General features: G+C 41.5%; 1 long non-coding RNA gene across 2 annotated transcripts in view; it reads right to left on the bottom strand.

Annotated features, from left to right (window-relative positions):
- The window catches only part of LOC126095179 (uncharacterized), a 64,601-nt gene that overhangs the window by 26,834 nt on the left and 15,232 nt on the right, over nucleotides 1-22,535 (bottom strand). Inside the window, exon 1 of one of the 2 annotated variants that reach the window (XR_007521919.1) lies at nucleotides 7,473-7,590. The exons of the other annotated variant lie outside the window; for it this stretch is intronic. This is a non-coding gene — a long non-coding RNA (uncharacterized LOC126095179). Of the gene's footprint in view, nucleotides 1-7,472; nucleotides 7,591-22,535 lie in introns of those variants that run through there. 2 annotated transcript variants of the gene reach the window in all.

Raw genomic sequence — 22,535 nt, 5'->3', positions numbered from 1 at the left:
TTTCTTGCATTTCTGTTCACGTATGGACCGCAGGAAGAATGATTGTTTAAATGCCTCTGTGCGTACAGTAATTATTCTAATTATATCCTCACGATCCCTGCGTGTGCGATGCGTAGGGGATTGTTGTACATTCCTAGAGCCAATATTGAAAGCCGGTTGTTGAAATTCTGTTAATAGATTTTCTCGGGATGGCTTCTGTCTATATTCAAGAGTCTTCCAGTTCATTTCCTTCAATATTTCTGTGACACTCTCCCACGGGTCAAATAAACCTGTGACTATTCGTGCTGCCCTTTTCTGTACATGTTCAATATCCCCTGTTAGTCCTGTTTGGAACACTGCATTCACGCCACGCACCGTACTTTGGTTTCGATTTATGTATGTCGATGGTGAGTTCTAGCATTGCCCAGATTCGACTTCATTCTGGAAGTGGAACCAGTCTTAACAAGTCGCTGTCTGGGATATTACTGACAAATTGACGACCATTACACTGGCAGCTAAAAACTGAAGAGATGATAAATCAAGTCCTCAGGGAAGGATATACCTTTGTCATCGTTTAATATACAAATTGAGGATCTCATAAGAAAATGGAAGAATGAAGTACATGAAGACATACAAATGAAAAGAATCTATCATCTGAACGCCTTGTTGTATGCAGATGATATGGTGTTAGTACAGAATAACGAAGCAAATTTACAACATTCAGTCTATAGATTAAACTAGGAAGACAATGCTACAACCTGGCTCAAAATGGCTCTGAGCACTATGCGACTTAACTTCTAAGGTCATCAGTCGCCTAGAGCTTAGAACTACTTAAACTTAACTAACCTAAGGACATCACACACATCCATGCCCGAGGCAGGATTCGAACCTGCGACCGTAGCGGTCGCTCGGCTCCAGACTGTAGCGCCTACAACCGCACGGCTACTCCGGCCGGCGCTACAGCCTGGGAAGTATCCTCCAACAAAATTGGTATCCTATGAAAAACACCCAGTCAGATCAAAAATTATCACTGAAGGTAAGGCACTGGAAAAACTGTCAGTTTTAGATACTTAGGATGCGATATCAACTTAAATAACAATGATGATGCACAGAATACAATCAGCAATTTTCAGCATTTGTGTGGAACTATAAATAAAACCTTAAGGAACAAAATGAGGAACGACACAACATTTAAGTTTGACAGAAAATGGCTGTGCTTGTCTTTCTATACAGCAGTGAATCTTGGATTGAGAAACAAAAAGACAAAATGAGTGTACATTCGGCTGAAATGAGATTTTTAAGATCTGTGAAAGAAATGAGAAAAAAGATGAAAATTAGAAATACTGAACATAAGGGAAGGATCTGGTCGAGACCGATAAAAAATTGATTTTTTTGCATGATGTAGATCCTAAATGTACATAAATTATGCTTGCAAAAGAATTTTTTGTTCGTGAAACTATTTTTAGAAATCACGGCATGTTGAATGGAACTGTGCGTCGATCGAAATATAGGCAGCTGTAGGCGCTCGATGAAGTAGTTTAATAATTTATTTGACCAGCATACGAATTTCTGTCCAACGAAGATTTGCTGGAAGGATGCACTGATTCCACTATGCTTAATGACAAGGAGGGCTTGAACGATTGCTTATGGAAAGTGGTACCGAAACATTTTCATTGCGGGGCAAAAAATGTTGTAACAGTAGCATATATAGTTGCAGGTAGTTGTTAAAAGAGCCCGGATTGAAAAAAATTACGGTGCCATATTCAGAACCTGAGCATGTTTGGGGAAGAGGGAGGATGCCTATATTGTCCTGGCGTCATAGATTAACCGTAAGTCTTGAAACAACGTATTTTTTATTACTCCAAGCTTCAAAGCGTTTTTCTCGAAAAAACATTTCTCAGCGCGAAGCGCTCTGAAGGCTCCAAAGATCAACCGAGTCATCTGATTTTTAAAAAATGAAAGATAATTAAATTTAGGGGTCCTAGCGAGAGTTTTAACTGTTTTCGAATTTTAAATATTTCTTTTAGACATTTGAAATTAGAAATTGACATGTTTTTCAGATAGCTGCCATTTTTTTGTTTCGAGGATTTATCAGCCCCCCCCCCCTCCCAATTCATTATAATTTAAGACATTTCTATTTTTATGAGTTTCAGAAACAGCCACGAGTCTGTACACTGCTTCGCGCAAACCAGGATGCGCTGCGAGGCACATTCTTTGACAAGGGCTGCAGCTGCCATTTTTAATTGGTATGAGATACAAACGTATTTTTCATACATGAATGTTTGTCTAATAAAATAGAGATATCCACATTTTAATAAAAACAATTCTTGTATGAAAAAATTGTAAATTTCGCCCATTTTTCGTGCCTCTCGACCAGAATCTTCGCTTAAACGACAAAATGGAAGAATATAGAAAGAAATGGAGGCAAGATTTTAAACATATGGGCAAAGACAGAATTTTTATAATTGTGAACAAGTGCAGGCACTCAGGAAAAAGAGGCGTTGGAAGACAGAAAAAGACGGTCGTAATATGTGAAGTCAGGTCAGACTTAATAGGCTAAACTTTGAAGTGAGGAAGAAGATGGCAATTTAACCGCCTGGCCATATCTCTCAGAGTCTCACCCATAATTACAGCTCGACAGGTAAATGATCGCCATTGCTCAAGTTGATTTTCCCTCGTTGTCGTCAGCAACTACTGCCGTCCGAACGTTAAGATCTATTAAGATACAAACGAGGCAAGATGACTGCGGCGCCATTGGTCGCTGCTGTTTCTGTCATTTCCTCGTACTTCCAAACTTGTGGATACCAGCTTACTTAGGAGTTACCAGCACATAGTTCCCAGGTTTCTAGTGAAATTCCGGGACTTCAGGCTGCCAAACCTTTGTGTGTGACCACGGCAAATGATGATAATAATAATATACAGGCGCTATATCAGTGTGGTAGCCATTACATAGTTGCTGTTGTGTTGTGCAGTCAATTATTGCGTTTGTTATTGCGAAGTGAATAATGAAGCATTTTCTAATTGGGGGAACTGCCTGTAGGTCGAAGATGGCATTTTCATGAGACATTTTAGTATGTGCGATGCACAATAAGGTGACAAAAGTAATAGGATAGCGATATGCACATATACATACGGCAATAGTATCGCATTCACATGGTATAAAAGGGTAGTGCATTGGTGGAGCTGTCATTTGTAGTCAGGTGGTTCATGTGATTATGGCCGCACTGCGGGAACTGACGGACTTTAAACGCGGAATGGAATCGGAGATGGCTAGACGCATGCGACATTCCATTTCGGAAATCGTTAGGAAATCCAATGTTCCGAGATCGACAGTGTCAAGAAAGAGTGTGCCGATAATACCAATTTTCAGGCATTATCTCTCACCACGGGCAACGCACTGCCCGACTACCTTCACTTAACGACCGACAGCAGCGGCGTTTGCGAAGAGTTGTCACTGCTAACATACAAGCAACACTGCGTGAAATAACCGCAGAGATCAATGTAGGACGTACAACGAACGTATTCGTTCGGACAGTGCGGCGAAGTTCGGTGTTAATGGTCTTTGGTAACAGATAACCGACGTGAGTGCCTTTGCTAACAGCACGACATCATCTGCAGTGCCTCTCCTGGGCTCGTGGCCATATAGATTAGGCCCTAGACGACTAGAAAACCGTAGCCTGGTCAGATGAGTCCCGATTTCATTTGGTAATAGCTGACGGTAGGGTTCGAGTGCGGCGCACACACCACGAAGCCATGGACCCAAGATGTGAACAAGGCACTATGCAAGTTGGTGGCGGCTCCATAATGGTGTGGCTGTAAATGAACTGGGTCCTCTGGTCCAACTGAGCCGATTATTGACTAGAAATGATTATGTTCGGCTTCTTGGAGACAATTCATGGACTTCATGTTCCCAGAAAAGGATGAAATTTTTATGGATGACAATATGCCATGTCACTGGACTACAGTTATTCGCGATTGGTTTCAACAACATTCGACCACACAGATCGCTTGAGAAGAATTCCGTCGAACACTTATGGGATATAGTCGAGGGATCAGTCCGTGCACAAAATTCTGCACCAGCAACAGTTTCGCAATTATGGACGGCTATAGAGGCAAAATGGCTCATTATTTCTGCAGTGTCTTCCAACGACTTGTTGAGTCCATGCCACGAAGAGTTGCTGCACTTCCGATACGATATTAGGAGGTGTCACATAACTGTTGTCACCTCAGTATACAGGGATGTCTATTGATACTGACCGGGCCAAATGTCTCACTAAATAAGCATCAAACGAAAAAACTGCAAAGGACGAAACTCGTCTAGCTTGAAGGGGGAAACCAGATGGAGCTATGGTTGGCCCGCTAGATGGCGCTACCATAGGTCAAACGGATATCAACTGCGTTTTTTTAAATAGGAACCCCCATTTTTATTACATATTCTTGTATTACGTAAAGAAATGTGAATGTTTTAGTTGAACCACTTTTTCCGCTTTGTGATAGATGGCGCTGTAATAGTCACAAACGTATAAGTACGTGGTATCACGTAACATTCCGCCAGTGCGGTATTTGCTTCGTGATACATTACCCGTGTTGAAATGGACCGTTTACCAATTGCGGAAAAGGTCGATATCCTGTTGATGTATGGCTATTGTGATCAAAATGCCCAACGGGCGTGTGCTATGTATGCTGCTCGGTATCCTGGACGACATCATCCAAGTGGCCGGACCGTTCGCCGGATAGTTACGTCATTTAAGGAAACAGGAAATGTTCAGCCACATGTGAAACGTCAACCACGACTTACAACAAATGATGATGCCCAAGTAGGTGTTTTAGCTGCTGTCGCGGCTAATCCGCACATCAGTAGCAGACAAATTGCGCGAGAATCGGGAATCTCAAAAACGTCGGTGTTAAGAATGCTACATCAACATCGATTGCACCCGTACAATATTTCTATGCACCAGGAATTGCATAGAGACTACTTTGAACGTCGTGTACAGTTCTGCCACTGGGCACAAGAGAAATTACTGGACGTTGACAGATTTTTTGCACGCGTTCCATTTAGCGACGAAGCGTCATTCACCAACAGCGGTAACGTAAACCGGCATGATTTGCGCTATTCGACAACGGAAAATGCACGATGCCTGCGACAAGTGGAACATCAACGACCTTGGCGGGTTAATGCATGGTGCGGCATTATGGGAGGAAGGGTAATTGGCCCCCATTTTATCGATGTCAATCTAAATGATGCAATGTATGCTGATTTCCTATACGTAATGTTCTACCGATGTTACTACAAGATGTTTCACTGCACAACAGAATGGCGATGTACTTCCAACATGATGGATGTCCGGCACATAGCTCGCGTGCGGTTGAAGCGGTATTGAATAGCATATTTCATGAGAGGTGGATTGGTCGTCGAAGCACCATACCATGGCCCGCACGTTTACCGGGTCTGACGTCCCCGGATTTCTTTCTGTGGGGAAGTTGAAAGGTATTTGCTACCGTAATCCACCGACAACGCCTGACAACATGCGTTTGCGCATTGTCAATGCATGTGCGAACAGCCGGTCGGAGTGGCCGAGCGGTTCCAGGCGCTACAGTCTGGAACCGCGCGACTGCTACGGTCCCAGGTTCGAATCCTGCCTCGGGCATGGATGTGTGTGATGTCCTTAGGTTAGTTAGGTTTAAGTAGTTCTAAGTTCTAGGGGACTGATGACCTCAGATGTTAAGTCCCATAGTGCTCAGAGCCATTTTTAGCCATGTACGAACATTACGGAAGGCGAACTACTCGCTGTTGCGAGGAATGTCGTTACACGTATTGCCAAATGCACTGAGGTTGACGAACATCATTTTGAACATTTATTGCATTAATGTGGTATTTACAGGTAATCACGCTGAAACAGCATGCGTTCTCAATAATGATAAGTTCACAAAGGTACATGTATCACATTGAAACAACCGAAGTAAAATGTTCAAACGTACCTACGTTCTGTATTTTAATTTAAAAAACCTACGTGTTACCAACTGTTCGTCTAAAATTGTGAGCCATATGTTTGTGACTATTACAGCGCCATCTATCACAAAGCGAAAAAAGTGGTCCAACTAAAACATTCATATTTCTTTACGTACTACACGAATATGTAATAAAAATGAGGGTTCCTATTTAAAAAACGCATTTGATATCCGTTTGACCTATGTCAGCGCCATCTAGCGGGCCAACCATAGCGCCATCTGATTTCCCCCTTCAAGCTAGACAAGTTTCGTTCTTTGTAGTTTTTTCGTTTGACGCTTATGTGAGATATTTGGCCCGGTCACGATCAGTGGACCACCCTGTATATCTGTCAGTTTCACTGTTGTAAATCCATGCTAAAAAAGTACAAAATATTTGGGGTAGCGGATTGACAATGTGTGGAAGACGTTCACAAGCTGTAGCCTCCAGCACACTGTTTAACGCGTCAATGCTAATGATTTGAAAAAAATGTGCATATTGGTAAGTTTTGGAATGAGTATTTACACTCTTACGAATAGCGATAATGGTAATGATATTTTAAAAATTGTTTAGTTTGCTGGCAGAAACACGATTCAACCCTTTCGTTTCATCCCTCGAATATTACATTTTACCCCGCAGGCGGTAATTGCCCATAGGCTGGGAAGTGCCGTACTAGCGGCTATGCAATGCGGACAGACAGTTACTTAGTTGCTTGCACAACAGTTCGCTGCGCAGTACTCGCTGTCGGCGAGGAGTTGCGAAATTGCGGAAGGCGGGCAGCCAGCGGCGAGACGCCGTGCGTAGCGGGTGGGCGGTGCCCGGGCCCCGGCCTGCCTACGTCACGCCGCATCAGCCGGTCACGGCCGTGTCACGGTCGCCAGATTTTCGGCTGTCGTTCCAGGCGGCCTCCCGTCTGCAGACGCATCTCTCACTCGATTTGTTTCTTATTTACTCCGAAATAGCTCGTATTGCGTGGAGATATTACGACCAGCGGGATGACCCTGACATGCTGATGAGAGCACTAATTATTCTTCCATTAGATAATGCCGTCAGAATGGAGGTAACATTTTCATAGTTTCATAAAGGCATCATGAATAATTTGTGATTACTGTGTAATTCACCTCACCGAAGCATAATGTTGTTTCACTTAACAAACATTTACGCGCAGTTTCATTCTGCATCAGTTAGTCCTACTACTTCGTCAACACATGTAAGCCAACAATTATCTAAAATCTAGTCTGTCCACCACAAAGGTCCACAGGTCATAGCTCTACCTAAAAAAGAGCTTATCCAAGAGCTTGTGAAACTGAGGCAAAATGGTAATTCACATTTTCATAAATTTTTGCCAAACGATTTATGTGACATTAAACGCTACGAAAACATAGACTATCTGTCTAAACAATGAACCACTGTAACAAAGATGGTTCAAATGGCTCTGAGCACTATGGGACTTAACATCTGAGGTCATCAGTCCCCTAGAACTTAGAACTACTTAAACATAACTAACCTAAGGACATCACACTCATCTACGCCCGAGGCAGGATTCGAACCTGCGACTGTAGCAGTCGCGCGGCTCCAGACTGAAGTGCCTAGAACCGCTCGGCCACAGCGGCCGGCGAACCACTGTAACAAAATAAACAAAATATTACAGGTGGGTGAAAGAGAATTACCACACTCTGAAGTTTAAGGGCATTGAAATAATTCAAAGGTGATTAGTGAAAATTTGTGACGGATGGGACTTGAACACATACTTCCTATTTTACGCGAGCAGTCATCTTAACCACTTCGACTATCCAAGCACGCTTCACGTCCGACTCAAATTCCCAACTTGTTGCACATTACTTCTGTAGCTCCCCCCCCCCCCCCCCCCCCCCTCCCAGCTCCCCCTGCATTTTCCTCATTGCTCGCAGCATTTCGCATGATTCCCGTAAGAGGTCCAGCCTACGCCGTATACACACTGAAGATATCATGAGATGCTGTCAACACTAACATATTACTATTATATGTGTGGTGTCTATTCTTTCAGACGCTTCCTAAAGAACAGACACCGCACAATCACGATTCTTTCGCCATAGATACACAACAAAAAAGATAAATACCAATGTCAGCTGCTGAATGGCACTGAAATTTGGGTCGAACTTGAAGAGTCCTCTGACAGCCGAGCGGTTAATGTGATTGCTCGTGTAAAGTTCGAGTCCCAGGCCGGCACAAATTTTCACCTGTCGGCTTTGAACTATTTCAGTGCGATGCCCTTAACTGACTGACGTCGGTATTTCTCTTTCATCGCACTTATACGGGGTGAATCAAGAATATATGAAAATAATTTAAAATGTTAATGTTATACTACAAGTAAAACTAAAGAAAAAAGTTCATATAAACATAGGTCCGCAAATGTTTAGTTACGGGGTTACGGCTAATAAAAGATTTTGCCTGAAATTTAACAACTTCGCTAGTATGAAGCCATCACAGAACTGTACGAGGTTAAAGTAAAGCACCATTTCCATTTATTTTGTTGTTATTGATCTGGTGAATCTAATAAAACATGTGCCAGACGTGTATCTGCAGCAGTTTTCCCGAACATCCAGAGTAGCAAAGAGGTAATTTCATAAAATGTTTAATATATTATCTATTTGGCCCAATTTGTTTTTTAAATTCCAGACAATTGAACAAAGTTTTCAACAGAAGTCGTAGAGAATTTAATTTTGGAAAAATGATGGTAACAACGTTAACTGAAACTGTATGAATGTGTCAGGTAATCTGCTTTAATTAATACCATAGCATACGTGAATTCATGTTAAACGGGAAAAAATAAACATTCACAATACATGTTCGATGCATTTAGCTGCACGTGTATGAACATTCGAAATACTCCGCTAATGGTTCGTGCATTCGAAATCCTCCGAGTTGGATAACGTATGCGATATTCTTTAACTGCATCAGTAGCATTACCATCACATTTGCAATAAATAAACACCATATCGGCGTATTCCTCTGTCGTAAATTTGAAAGGAATCCCTGTTTCATAAATAATCTACAAACTACAACAGTTACTATGTGGTTTCACTTAAATACACAGTTGTTATTATGTTCTTTCAATCAACAGTACAGAAAACTATCTCGCTTCAAGGCTAGGAAGCCGGCCGGTGTGGCCGTGCGGTTCTAGGCGCTTCAGTCTGGAACCGCGTGACCACTACGGTCGCAGGTTCGAATCCTGCCTCGGGCATGGATGTGTGTGATGTCCTTAGGTTAGTTAGGTTTAATTAGTTCTAAGTTCTAGGCGACTGATGACCTCAGAAGTTAAGTCGCATAGTGCTCAGAGCCAAGGCTAGGAAACGACTGAAACAACTCACTATCGGTTGCCAACTATAACATAAACGTTTCTACATTCTAACAAATTTACTTGGATAATAATTTCTGCTTCTCTGGATGTTCTGGAAAACTACTGCAGATAGGCGTCTGGGACATGTTTTATTAGATTCACCTGACAAATAAAAACAAAATAAATGGAAATTGTGCTTTACTTTAACCTCGTACAATTTTGTGATGGCTTCATACTAGCGAAGATGCTAAATTTCAAGCAAAATCTTTTATTAGCCGTAATCCCGTTACTAAACATTTGCGGATCTATGTTTATATGAACTTTTTTCTTTAGTTTTACTTGTAGAATAATATATTAAAATATTTGCATATCTTCGTGAATCACCCTGTATACGACCGCAGAATCATGACTGTGTTGGTTCTGTTCTTTAGGACATGTCCGAAAGAACATACATCACAAATGTAATTGTAACATTAGAGGTGTTGGCCGTATTGGAATTATGAGACGCGTAATGTAAATAATGTTGCAAAACAGTTAGCTGACCCATACATTTACAGTTGTTCCTCTGGAATTGTTATTTCTGTAGCAAAGCCCACTACTTAAGTCCGTGTTTATTTGAAGAATACATAGGTTTGGAAGATTATGCCTTGCGCAAGACACAATTCCTACTTTTTTTCTCCTCACCCAATACATTTTTCGATGATTTTACTATATCATCAATGGTTTTTTGTTATACTTAACAGCTCATTACGTTGTCATAGTAGCTATGTGCTTTCTGAATACTAAACTATCAACTATACTAATCACATAGCAATCTTAACAACATGTGTGGCGTCATCCGAAGAGCGAGTTGCCACAGCAATGTTGGGATCGAGTGAGGTGGCGCGTTGGTTAGCACACTGGTCTCGTATTCTGGAGGATGACAGTCCAAACCCGCGTCCGGCCATTCTGATTTAGGTTTCCTGTGAGTTCCACATCGCTTCAGGTAAATTCCAGGACGGTTCCTGTGAAAGGGCACGGCCGACTTCCTTCCCCATCCATCCCTAATCCGATGGGATCGATGTCCTCGCTGTTTGATCCACTTCCCCAAATCAACCATTCAACCAAGCAAGGTTGGCACCTCGCGACAGAGCCACAACGAAACAGAGTTGTTGCCACAACCAACGACGCATCAGCTCACTCGCTTACATCTTATAGGTAGGCTGTTTAGGTTTTTATGTTGGTAACGCCAAGTAGCGCCTGTATGAAAATCGCTGACTGTGCTGTGTGTGATCTGTGGCTGGTTGCCATTGTTGGAATATTCGCTATTGTAGTGTTGGGCAGTTGGATGTAGAGATGGGCAAACTGAAACACTTAACTGTTTCGAAACAAATGAAACAGTACAATGTAATGTTTCGATACGCTGTTTCGAAACAGTGAAACAGTTTGTGTTTTGTAATCTAATAAACCTACACATTTTATCATCTCGAATGTCTACTGTATAAGTATGTCCATATAAACACAAATAAGGTGCGAGAGCGCTAATCATTTCGCAGAAAGTATGAAACTATCACTTGGGCGTCTTGGCAGTTTCGTATTTCCTGCAGAAAAATGTGCTGCTTTCGTGTTGTGTGACTTTAATACTTTTCAATTGGCTGAGGACAGCCATAGCTGAAGACAGAACCACCACGAACGGAACTGGAAGGAGGAGCAAACTGCAGAAACAACAGATATGCTACTGGGATTCCCACATTCCGTTAGTATGGGTAATATACCCATCCTGCTAATTTCCATGTACACAAAGGGAATCATTGTGGATAATAGGCAAAGTGACTATAGACTCACAAATAACGCCAAATAATTCGAATAAATAACAAAATATAACAGAAAAAATTTTGTCTTTCAAGGTGTTTCGAACCGTTACTATAAAGTCACCATGCTTCCCAGCCCTTCCCATTCACCATTACACTATCAGTGATACGTCAAACAGATTGCTTGCAATTATACCTTGATCAAATTTATGTATATATCTAATAACTGTCACTCTACGCCTTTCTTTATTCAAAATGTTGTAGGCTTACTTGCGTTTCTTAATACGATTACTGTACATGAAAAGAGAAGCGTATGTTATAAAAAAAAGTGTAATTTAATCGAATGATTTTCACATATTTATTATTTTGAATGTGAATAGTAATACGTTGTTTTATTGTTTAGTTAGTGTTTATAAAGCAGATGTTACGCCATTTCGTAATAGGACAGTCAGCTAGAAACGAAGCTTCACTTTCGGATATCTTAAGCTTCATTGTATTGCTTGTCAAAAAGATTTCGACACTCTTGAAAGTGTTTCATGAAGTGTTATGTTGTGTTTCAGTATCTGTGCCGAGCCCGAATCTCGTACGACACAGAGCGGAATGAAACATCACTGTTTCGATACAATTAGTCAGTTCCAAGCGCAGGTGGACTGAAACAGCCTTATTTTGAAACAACGATACAGTTTCTGTGTCTGGCTCGAGATCGAATCTGGTGCGGTTATCCGGGACAGGGGCGGAATGAAACAGTGGTGTTTCGAAACAGTGAACCACAACCGTTCCGAAACACTGAAACAGTTCCACGTATCGATACACTGTATCGAAACATAGAAACAGTGGCCAAGTCTAGTTGGATGTGAACAGCGCTGAGCGTTGCGCAGTTAGAGGTGAGCCGCCAGCAGTGGTGGATGTGGGAAGAGAGGTGGCAGAGTTTTGAGAGCGGACGATCTGAAAGTGTGTCCGTCAGAAAAACGAAATTTGTAAGACTAGATGTCATGAACTATATAATGACTTTTGAACACTATTAAGGTAAATGCATTGTTTGTTCTCTATCAAAATCTTTCATTTGCTAACTATGCCTATCAGTAGTTAGTGCCTTCAGTAATTAGAATCGTTTATTTGGCTGGCAGTATTGGTGCTCGCTGTATTGCAGTAGTTCGAGTAACGAAGATTTTTGTGAGGTAAGTGATTCACGAAAGGTATAGGTTATTGTTAGGCGGGGCCATTTTTTTTGTAGGGGTTATTGAAAGTCAGATTGCGTTGCGCTAAAAATATTGTGTGTCAGTTTAGTGTTGATCAGAATGAGTAAAGAAAGAAATGTCTGAATACGTTCAGTTTTGCTCAGCTGTTTGAAAATCAAATAACGTGAGAGGCTTACCAGCACAGTAATTCATAAATTTTTCGAAGGGGATGTTTCAATCTGAGCGCAGTGCTGTACAACTCAGTCATCAATCACACCGAAGACGACGGCATCGTCTCTCTACCGAGGGAGCAGTGCAACAGTTTTGCTAGACAGAACTCTGCATAAAAATTTGTACTCAACAGTGCTATATGAGAAAAGACTAGTATCTTGTCTGTATCAAATAATACACTAATCTTGAGTGACGGTATGAATACCCATGACATTCCTGTGGACATGGATCGTACAAAGTTAGGTGGTTCGTCTTGTTCAAATTATAATTAAAGTGAGCTGATATTTTATATGTTGCAATATCATCTCGGCCCCTCCAGAAGTAAAGCTAAGAACCCACCACTACACTGACGAGTGTTGTTTCTTCCGGTAGAACAACAGATGCTGTTAAGTAAGAAGAAATGGAAACACAGTGATGATGGCAAAGTATCATCGAAACTTACGCTGGCCGATAAAAAAGTGAGGCACCCAGAAGAGAGGGACAAACGGATAAAACTTTACGTCTTAACAGGCTATATGATGTTAATTCCGTGATTATAAAATCGAACCGCAGTTAAAAGGAATTTGTCGAGATGACCCCGATTATCAGCATGACGTCCGACCTACTCTGGTCTCGATGCATGCACTGATTCCGTTGGGAAGTAGCTGTATACTCTCCTGAAGAAAACTGGCCCACAACTGTTGTAACTGGTCCTTGATATCCTGGGTGCTGGCACTAGGAAACCAAACAGCAAAGTAATGATTTGAGGTGCGAGAAAACCGTGATCCTAATAAAAGGAAACAGTTAAGTTTTCAGTATATTAAGCAGAAATTCAGACGAAAGCAATAGCGTTTCATTAAAAAAAAGCCAGTTGTGAGTTAAGCAGAGAGAACAGAAGACAAAAGAAGAGAAGGTACACCCACATAATTTCTGCTTCCTGACTTCGTCCGAACAGACAGTGGAAGGCCCATCGGTACCGACCGACCATCGTGTCACCCTGAGCTGGTAGGCGTCACTGCATGCGGATATGGAGGGACATGTGGTCAGCACATCCCTCTGCCGGCCGTTGTCAGTTTTCGTGAGCGGAGCCGCTACCTCTCAGTCAAGCGGCTCGTCAATTGGCCTTACAAGGGCTTAGTGGACCCCGCATGCCAACAGTGCTCTCGTACGTTACCTCGCCCCACAGCACTTAGCTTCAGTGATCTGACGGGAACGGGTGATTCCGTTGCGGCAAGACCGTTGGCTCTGCTTCCAGAAGAGCCCTTAAAATTCTTGAACAAATCATTTTATATACAACCAGTCTGGACACGGCCCAGACAACGAACATATATAAATTATTGTTCGGAGCATCTAAAACACACCTGATGTAGAAATTATGGGCAGAAATATAACCTATAATATGCCTGCATATCTGCGATTATTTCTCAAGAAATAACACTTTCTCTTTCTGCCGTCACAGCCAAATTAAAAAAAATTCTCCTCGGTTATTCAGAAGAATATCTATGTTATGGCAGCATTAAGTAAATGTAATTGAAATAATATTTAATTTACTGGCAATTCGTCGTCTGTGAAATACAGCGATATGTGAACCTTGTGTCCATTAACATTATTGCACAGTGTAATGCATACACTCATGACACTCTCTGGAGCGAAAGTTATCGTTCGACAGCTGGAGCGACAATAGCGCTCCAAGCGGTCAGAAAGCAGACAGTCACATGTGTCGTAAAGATAATGTTCGTTTTAAATTATTTTCTACTCATTTGTCGAAATAGTTGTCATATATTTGCGTTCCATGCGTTAGTTAGTTACCAAGAGACATGAATTATCGTGAAACACATGTAAAAACTGCCGAATCACATTGATTCTATGACATAAGCTACAACTCTTTCATTTGAAGAAAAGCTTTTGAATATGTCTATATTCGCAGCTTATTCTGCTGATAACAAGAAAATATAAACATTTCATTAATATTTTTCTGTTGTTGTCTGTTGTTATTATTACAGGCACTTCCCTTGGCAATTAAATTTTTTTTTACGGAGTGGTTCATGGTGTGGGTTCCTGTAGTCATGTCCTAGTTCATGAACCACGGGCAACGTATGAGTGGCCAAGTAAGTGGTCCCGACAGTCGGGATACCAGTTACTTTGGAATAAGGCTGGGCATCTCGGACATATTCTGAGTCGTGGTCACCTTTGTGCTCATACGGCAAAGACTACCAAATCCACCGGTTAGTCCCTCAGCCGTTAGGGGTAAAACCCAATGGGACTCGGCGCAAGTAAGGCTAGCAACCTGCTTCCCTGGTACTTTAAATATGATGCTGGCAACAATCAGAGCAAAACGCCTCGGACCTTTGGAGGTGACGGAGTCCCACCTCTAACTGACAAACCAGGGACTCCTAAGATACGACTTGGCAAACAAATGTTAATGAGATGGGGAGCTATTAATATCAATGGGGACTACTCTGCGAAGAAGGTAGAGCTGGCAGAGGCTGCAAGTAAGATGGGGCTGGACGTTTTAGCTTTTAGTGACATTCGGGTAAGGGGTGAGAAAGAAGAGGAAGTGGGAGAATACAAGGTCTACCTGTCAGGAGTCAAAGCAGGAATAGCACAATGGGGTGTAGGGCTTTACATCAGGAAAGAAATGGAACCCAGCGTAGTTGCAATAAGGTATGTAAACGAACGACTGATGTGGATAGATTTGACAGTGTCTAGCAAAAAAATTAGGATTGTGTCAGTATATTCGCATTGTGAAGGGACAGATCAAGATAAGATGGATAGTTTTTATGAGGCACTCAGAGATGTAGTTGTTAGAGTAAAGGACAAGGACAGTGTTCTGCTCATGGTTGATTTTAACGCCAGGATTGGAAATCGAACAGAAGGGTTTGAAAAGGTTATGGGTAAATTTGGAGAGGATATGGAGGCCAATAGGAACGGGAAACAACTCTTGGATTTCTGTGCCAGTATGGGCTTAGTAATCACAAACTCCTTTTTTTAAACATAAGAACATTCACCGGTATACTTGGGAAGGCAGGGGAACCAGATCTGTCATTGACTATATAATAACAGATCAGGAATTCAGGAAGGCTGTGAGGGACACACGTGTATTCAGGGGATTCTTTGATGACACTGATCATTATTTAATCTGCAGTGAAATTGGGATTGTGAGGCCGGAAGTGCAGGAGTTCAGGTCCATATGTAGGAGGATAAGAGTGGAGAAACTTCAGGATAAGGAAATCAGGCACAAGTACATCTCAGAAAGGTACCGGTTAGTTGAATGTAGTCAATTACAGTCATTGGAAAAGGAATGGACAAGGTACAGGGACACAGTACTAGAAGTAGCTAAAGAATGTCTTGGAACAGTAGTGTGTAAAAGTAGGATGAAGCAAACAGCTTGGTGGAATGATACAGTCAAGGCAGCCTGTAAAAGGGAAAAGAAGGCGTATCAAAAATGGCTACATACCAGAACCCAGGTAGACAGAGAAAGTTATGTTGAAGAAAGAAACAAAGCCAAACAGATAATTGCAGCATCCAAGAAGAAATCGTGGGAAGACTTTGGAAACAGGTTGGAGACTATGGGTCAAGCTGCTGGAAAACCATTCTGGAGTGTAATTAGCAGTCTTCGAAAGGGAGGTAAGAAGGAAATGACAAGTATTTTGGACAGGACAGGAAAACTGCAGGTGAATCCTGTGGATGCCTTGGGCAGATGGAGGGAATATTTTGAAGAGTTGCTCAATGTAGGTGAAAATGCGATCAGTAATGCTTCAGATTTCGAGGTAGAATGGGATAGGAATGATGATGGAAATAGGATCACATTTGAGGAAGTGGAAAAAATGGTCAATAGATTGCAGTGCAATAAAGCGGCTGGGGTGGATGAAATTAAGTCGGAACTCATCAAATACAGTGGAATGTCAGGTCTTAAATGGCTACACAGGATAATTGAAATGGCCTGGGAGTCGGGACAGGTGCCATCAGACTGGACAAAAGCAGTAATCACACCAATCTTTAAACATGGCAACAGAAAAGATTGTAACAACTACAGAGGTATCTCTTTAATCAGTGTTGTGGGTAAAATCTTCTCAGGTATTGTTGAAAGGAAAGTGCGAGTATTAGTTGAGGACCAATTGGATGAAAATCGGTGTGGGTTTAGGCCTCTTAGAGGTTGTCAGGACCAGATCTTTAGCTTACGGCAAATAATGGAGAAGTGGTATGAGTGGAACAGGGAATTGTATCTATGCTTTATAGATCTAGAAAAGGCATATGACCGGGTTCCTAGGAGGAAGTTATTGTCTGTTCTACAAGATTATGGAATAGGAGGCAAACTTTTGCAAGCAATTAAAGGTCTTTACATGGATAGTCAGGCAGCAGTTAGAGTTGACGGTAAATTGAGTTCATGGTTCAGAGTAGTTTCAGGGGTAAGACAAGGCTGCAACCTGTCTCCACTGTTGTTCATATTATTTATGGATCATATGTTGAAAACAATAGACTGGCTGGGTGAGATTAAGATATGTGAACACAAAATAAGCAGTCTTGCATATGCGGATGACTTAGTTGTGATGGCAGATTCGATTGAAAGTTTGCAAAGTAATATTTCAGAGCTAGATCAGAAATGTAAGGACTATGGTATGAAGATTAGCATCTCCAAAACGAAAGTAATGTCAGTGGGAAAGAGAGATAACTGGATTGAGTGCCAAATAGGAGGAACAAAGTTAGAACAGGTGGACGGTTTCAAGTACTTAGGATGCATATTCTCACAGGATGGCAACATAGTGAAAGAACTGGAAGCGAGGTGTAGCAAAGCTAATGCAGTGAGTGCTCAGCTACGATCTACTCTCTTCTGCAAGAAGGAAGTCAGTACCAAGACTAACTTATCTGTGCACCGTTCAATCTTTCGACCAATTTTGTTGTATGGGAGCGAAAGCTGGGTGGATTCAGGTTACCTTATCAACAAGGTTGAGGTTACGGATTTGAAAGTAGCTAGGATGATTGCAGGTACTAGTAGATGGGAACAATGGCAGGAGGGTGTCCACAATGAGGAAATCAAAGAAAAACTGGGAATGAACTCTATAGATGTAGCAGTCAGGGCGAACAGGCTTAGATGGTTGGGTCATGTTACACGCATGGGAGAAGCAAGGTTATCCAAGAGACTCATGGATTCAGCAGTAGAGGGTAGGAGGAGTCGGGGCAGACCGAGGAGAAGGTACCTGGATTCGGTTAAGAATGATTTTGAAGTAATAGGTTTAACATCAGAAGAGGCACCAATGTTAGCACTGAATAGGGGATCATGGATGAACTGTATGAGGGGGGCTATGCTCCAGACTGAACGCTGAAAGGCATAATCAGTCTTAAATGATGACGATGATGATGATGATGAGTTCGATGATTCGCCCTTTCTTACACTTCAGTCGACTTTCTACCACACGAATTTTTTTTGTAAGCGTAATTACATTTGCTTCAAAATCAAATGTATTGAAGATACTTGCCGTTTGTGGCTCAGATTTAGCAACAATTGTGGAATTGATTTCTCCTGTGTTGGGAAACAGTTCTTTTGCTTTCGACGATTTCTTATCGCGTCTCTGTGGTTTTCCGCTAAGCTACAGTTGTGGTGGCTTATTTGGTACGTTAAATAATGTACGTATAATATTCTATATAGGATTCCTATGTTCCACATTCACTGATTGGCTGGAAGTGTAGCTAACGAAACTCTGCTTTGTCGTATAGATATACGATGTCTTTCTGTAAAAGGTTAGGTCTTCTAATGTTTACTTGGAATTTTTTGTTATTAAAGGAAAACGATGTTGTTCAGTACATGTCAGTAAGTAACAAGAGAATCCTATATAAACTGTCCTGTAATGAACTGTTCCGTATCTCCTAGGGCGTTAGGTAACTAAATAATCTCAAATGTGGTGTCATTTTGTGTGAAAGCTATGTTACAAATCAATATGAACTTTAATATTACCACTCATACGATATCGTATTTAGAAATGTGGCCGCCTGGGGCGCTGCTGTTGATGTGGGTAACAAAAACGAGAAGGTGAGTCGCGGCTATTATATTAGACTGTAATTATCGTTAGTAAAAAAACAAAGATATTAATGTTAATTAATGACACATCAATGCAAAAAGAGACACTACTTCCGTATCGCTTGACTGATGCCTATTGTCACAGAGCTGTTTTATTTAATGAGAGTCTTATTCCCGAGTATGGATCAAATGCGCATTAAAAAGTCTAAGCATATTTCTTGCATTATGACTTCTCTTCCATTCCCGATCAGAATAAAAGCTCATTATTTTCAGTAAAAGTGATACTTTTAAATATAGAATCTTTTCGTTTGGCTACGATCATTTCAAACACCATTTGGCGCGTACGTATTGTTTTCTTATTGCATTCATTAGAGCCCGCAATCATTTAATGTCACGAAGTCTCTGATATTTATGAACACAATTCTTCCGAAAGGAAACTTAATTTTTTTACGGTCATTCAAATTATCAAACAAAATGTTTCCACGCTGTGGGCCGTGTCTATATTTTTCAGTTTTAAAGTAACTGAGAGGTTAACAGCATTCTTGATTTTTTTACGAAAGCAGCAGGAATCAGAGATCAATTTTCTTATAACGTTACCGCCAAAGATAAATAATTTTACGTGAGAATCAATGCTTTTGAATAGCAGATTCTGAATTTAAAGTCAATTTCACCACAACTGTAGGCGGTGATGTTGTATCTTACACAAATTTTACATTACGACCAATAACATGGCAGCAGTGTGCGTATAATTATGTATGTCACCTCAAAAAACATCTGCTGCTGTACGCGTCTATGCTATTCAAATGGCTCTGAGCACTATGGGACTCAACTGCTGTGGTCATAAGTCCCCTAGAACTTAGAACTACTTAAACCTAACTAACCTAAGGACAGCACACAACACCCAGCCATCACGAGGCAGAGAAAATCCCTGACCCCGCCGGGAATCGAACCCGGGAACCCGGGCGTGGGAAGCGAGAACGCTACCGCACGACCACGAGATGCGGGCACGTCTATGCTATCGGAGTAACTGTACAAAATAACAGCTAAACTTCGTAAATGCTTACAACTGTGCATGAAATTTTGCATTCGATGTTTCTTGCATAACCAAGCAGGAAACTAGTACATTACAGAAATAGCTTGTATTCGGCTTCGTCTGGAGTTTTGTGTAATGAAGACTTAATGGGCCCCACAGGGAAAGATCGAGAAGAGCGATTGCCCTTGCTGTCTGATGCGACTGGCCTTTCCCATATGCTTGCTGTGGAGACATACGGCTGGGGTCTATGATGCTTTCTTTCCAAGCATAAAATCGAGCAGTTGTTTCGTTATTGATTTAAGGGAATACACTGCTTATGTTGCTGTGCCAGATAGAAGTGGGGGTACAGACGGGAAGCAGTCGTTCTGACCCTGGAGCCTTATTTCTGTGCACGTAGTAATCGAACCAGGTACCTCGTACGTTTGATTTCCTGTTCCATATTGTCCAGCTTGGATCCCAATACCAGCTAATTCGCTTTGACCTAAAAGATAAGATGAAATCTGTGCGAGGCATCTAAGAGCAGTGCGATTAATTTCCAGTGAATTTCATAATTAATTTTTATCAAACAACGAATACTGTCGTATCTTCTCGTTGGAATAACATAATCTAACGTGAAAATAAGATTGGGTGAACCGCCGAGATATGTGACAAGGACGATGCTGTTTGAATCACATATAAATGATGCAATAATTAATGTAAAAAGCTCTGTAAGTGGTACTGTAGAGGGTGTTCGACAAGGACGGATTCAATTTGAGAAAACTATATCTGTTAGATGAATGAAGACAGGAACTTGGGATGAATTTTAAACTTTTTAGATTCAAAAGGGTAATTTTTTTTACATCTACGCATATACAAACTTGGGATGTGTTTCACAATTACGTTTGGGACCAAAGTTTTCCTTTACCTTTCACAAATATTCAATGCGCTCTCCACCGGATGCACAACAAACATCAAGATAGTTTTTCGAGCATGTCTGGAGTTAACTGCAATCACTGCTTTTCTTATGCGGTATGGCAGTTCACTGAAATTTGGAAGGTGAGACACACAGACGGAGGCTTTCATAGAGGGCGTACCTTTCTTCGGTTTTGTTCCGGGGAACTATGGACCTGTTCTGGAGAAACAGAGTACAAAAAGCAATAGAAAGTGTTCAAGAACAGGGTACATTTCAATCTCACACACAGGATCGTCTCAGGTGTAATGATTTAATGATGCAGAAGACATCGGTCCTTTAGAATCAGTGGACAAAGAAAGCAGTGGAAATTTGAAGGAAAAGATTTATTAATCAGTCACAATTTGGAAAGAAAAATATTCTTCTTTTGCTTTCTTTTCAATACACTATTTCGAAACACAGCTTTACTTATCTTTCACTTTTCCCCCTTCCCTTTCTGCAAAATTTGCGCTGTTTACAAACTGCGTTACGAAACTAGGCGCTCACGTTGGTACGTAAGAAACAGCGGCGGATAAGAATGTCTCAGTGGGCCAATTTCTATAAACAAACCACTTGGCGATTTTTCTTGACCCTGACCATGACTCGCTGCTGATTTCCTGGCCAAATCTGCGAAGCGAACGCGCCACCCCACGGATTGACGTCAGAGAACCGTTACGCCTTGTCTTCTGCGGTCGGTTTGAGACGATGCTTGTATTTTATTTTTCTTGTTCAAGGAATATTATTTTTTGTCTTTTTTTAATTACATGCGCCAGCAGCCTAGTCTCTATGTAAGACTTCTGCTTATGTATTAGGGATATATTTGTGGTATGATCCACTGCGTAAGTTATTTTAATGGAAAGGTGACTACAGAATAAATGTAGATTTTCATCCCATGCTTTTACAGTATTTAAGCAAAACGTACGATTTTGTTTAATCTTTCGGCCGCACTGATTAGCTGGGATTACAGCTTCCCTGGGGAGGTGGTGTTTTACTACGACAAAGTCTTCCCGGAACAACTATAAATAATGTAGCTCCATGGAATAGTTTTAGTCTAGCAGGTGAGCTATAGAGAGTATCCCAGAATGTTTACCTAATTAACATCGATAAAGTCGCAGCATTTGACACATGCATACAGACAATCATAAAGTTTTCAGTTGTATGTAATATCATTTAAAACACTCAATATGGCAGCTGCTGGTGACAAGCAAAATATCTAAACGGTATTCTGTCTAACACCACGCATTCTGTAGCATGTAAGGGGGAACGGTTTGAATGATGTGTTTATGTAATGTGAGCATATCCGCTTCAGGTGTTGCATACACGAGTTATTAATGCGTCCCGCGTACCCCCCCCCCCCCCCCCCCCCCAAAAAAGGCAATGCACTGGGGTAATGTCTCGCGGCCATGGTGGAAAAGGTATTGGGCCATCATTTCCAATCCACCGACACAGAAATTCTTCATCAAAAAATTTCTGACAACTTTTGTTCAATGAGATGGTCCTCTATCTAGTTGAAATGTTACATGCGCTCCTCGGTACCTGGGGCTGACGTGTTGTTCACCTCAGTGATCTGGACGGAGAACGTGTTAACACTGGTCAGATGTTCCTGACTGCCTCTGCAGGTGTAGGAGTCGGCAGCTTTTCCTCTTTTCAACGATACCCTAACTAGAAAGAATTGCATCCATTTCCAGGAAGTTGTGCTGAACTTTTGTCACACCATGACCGGAGATTTCGTCTGGGCCAGCCACAAAACACATGTACTTTTTCTTGTACTGATGCCACCATTTCATGGTTTAATCTATAATGGCGCTCCCGTAAATAAATTCAGGAGCTGAAACACACCATCATGAAACCTTAATGACTAAACAGGCTTGATAATATATGGTGTAAGTAAATACTTAGGGTCTTCAGAAAGTAACTTAACGCTTGTCGTCCCGCGCTAAGGCCATTGCGGCTAAAGAGTGCCACATTCTCAGATAAGAGTACATGTTCCAAGTTTTTTTAAGACACAGTTCTTTCCGGTATGGATAACAGGTGCATCACAGTTTGGGAATGAAACGGCACAACAACCTGAAATGTACGCCAAAGATGAATACGAG

The sequence above is a fragment of the Schistocerca cancellata genome, chromosome 8 (genome assembly GCF_023864275.1).
Source record: "Schistocerca cancellata isolate TAMUIC-IGC-003103 chromosome 8, iqSchCanc2.1, whole genome shotgun sequence".
Lineage (NCBI taxonomy): Eukaryota > Metazoa > Arthropoda > Insecta > Orthoptera > Acrididae > Schistocerca > Schistocerca cancellata.
This window is presented reverse-complemented; position numbering and strand designations above follow the sequence as displayed.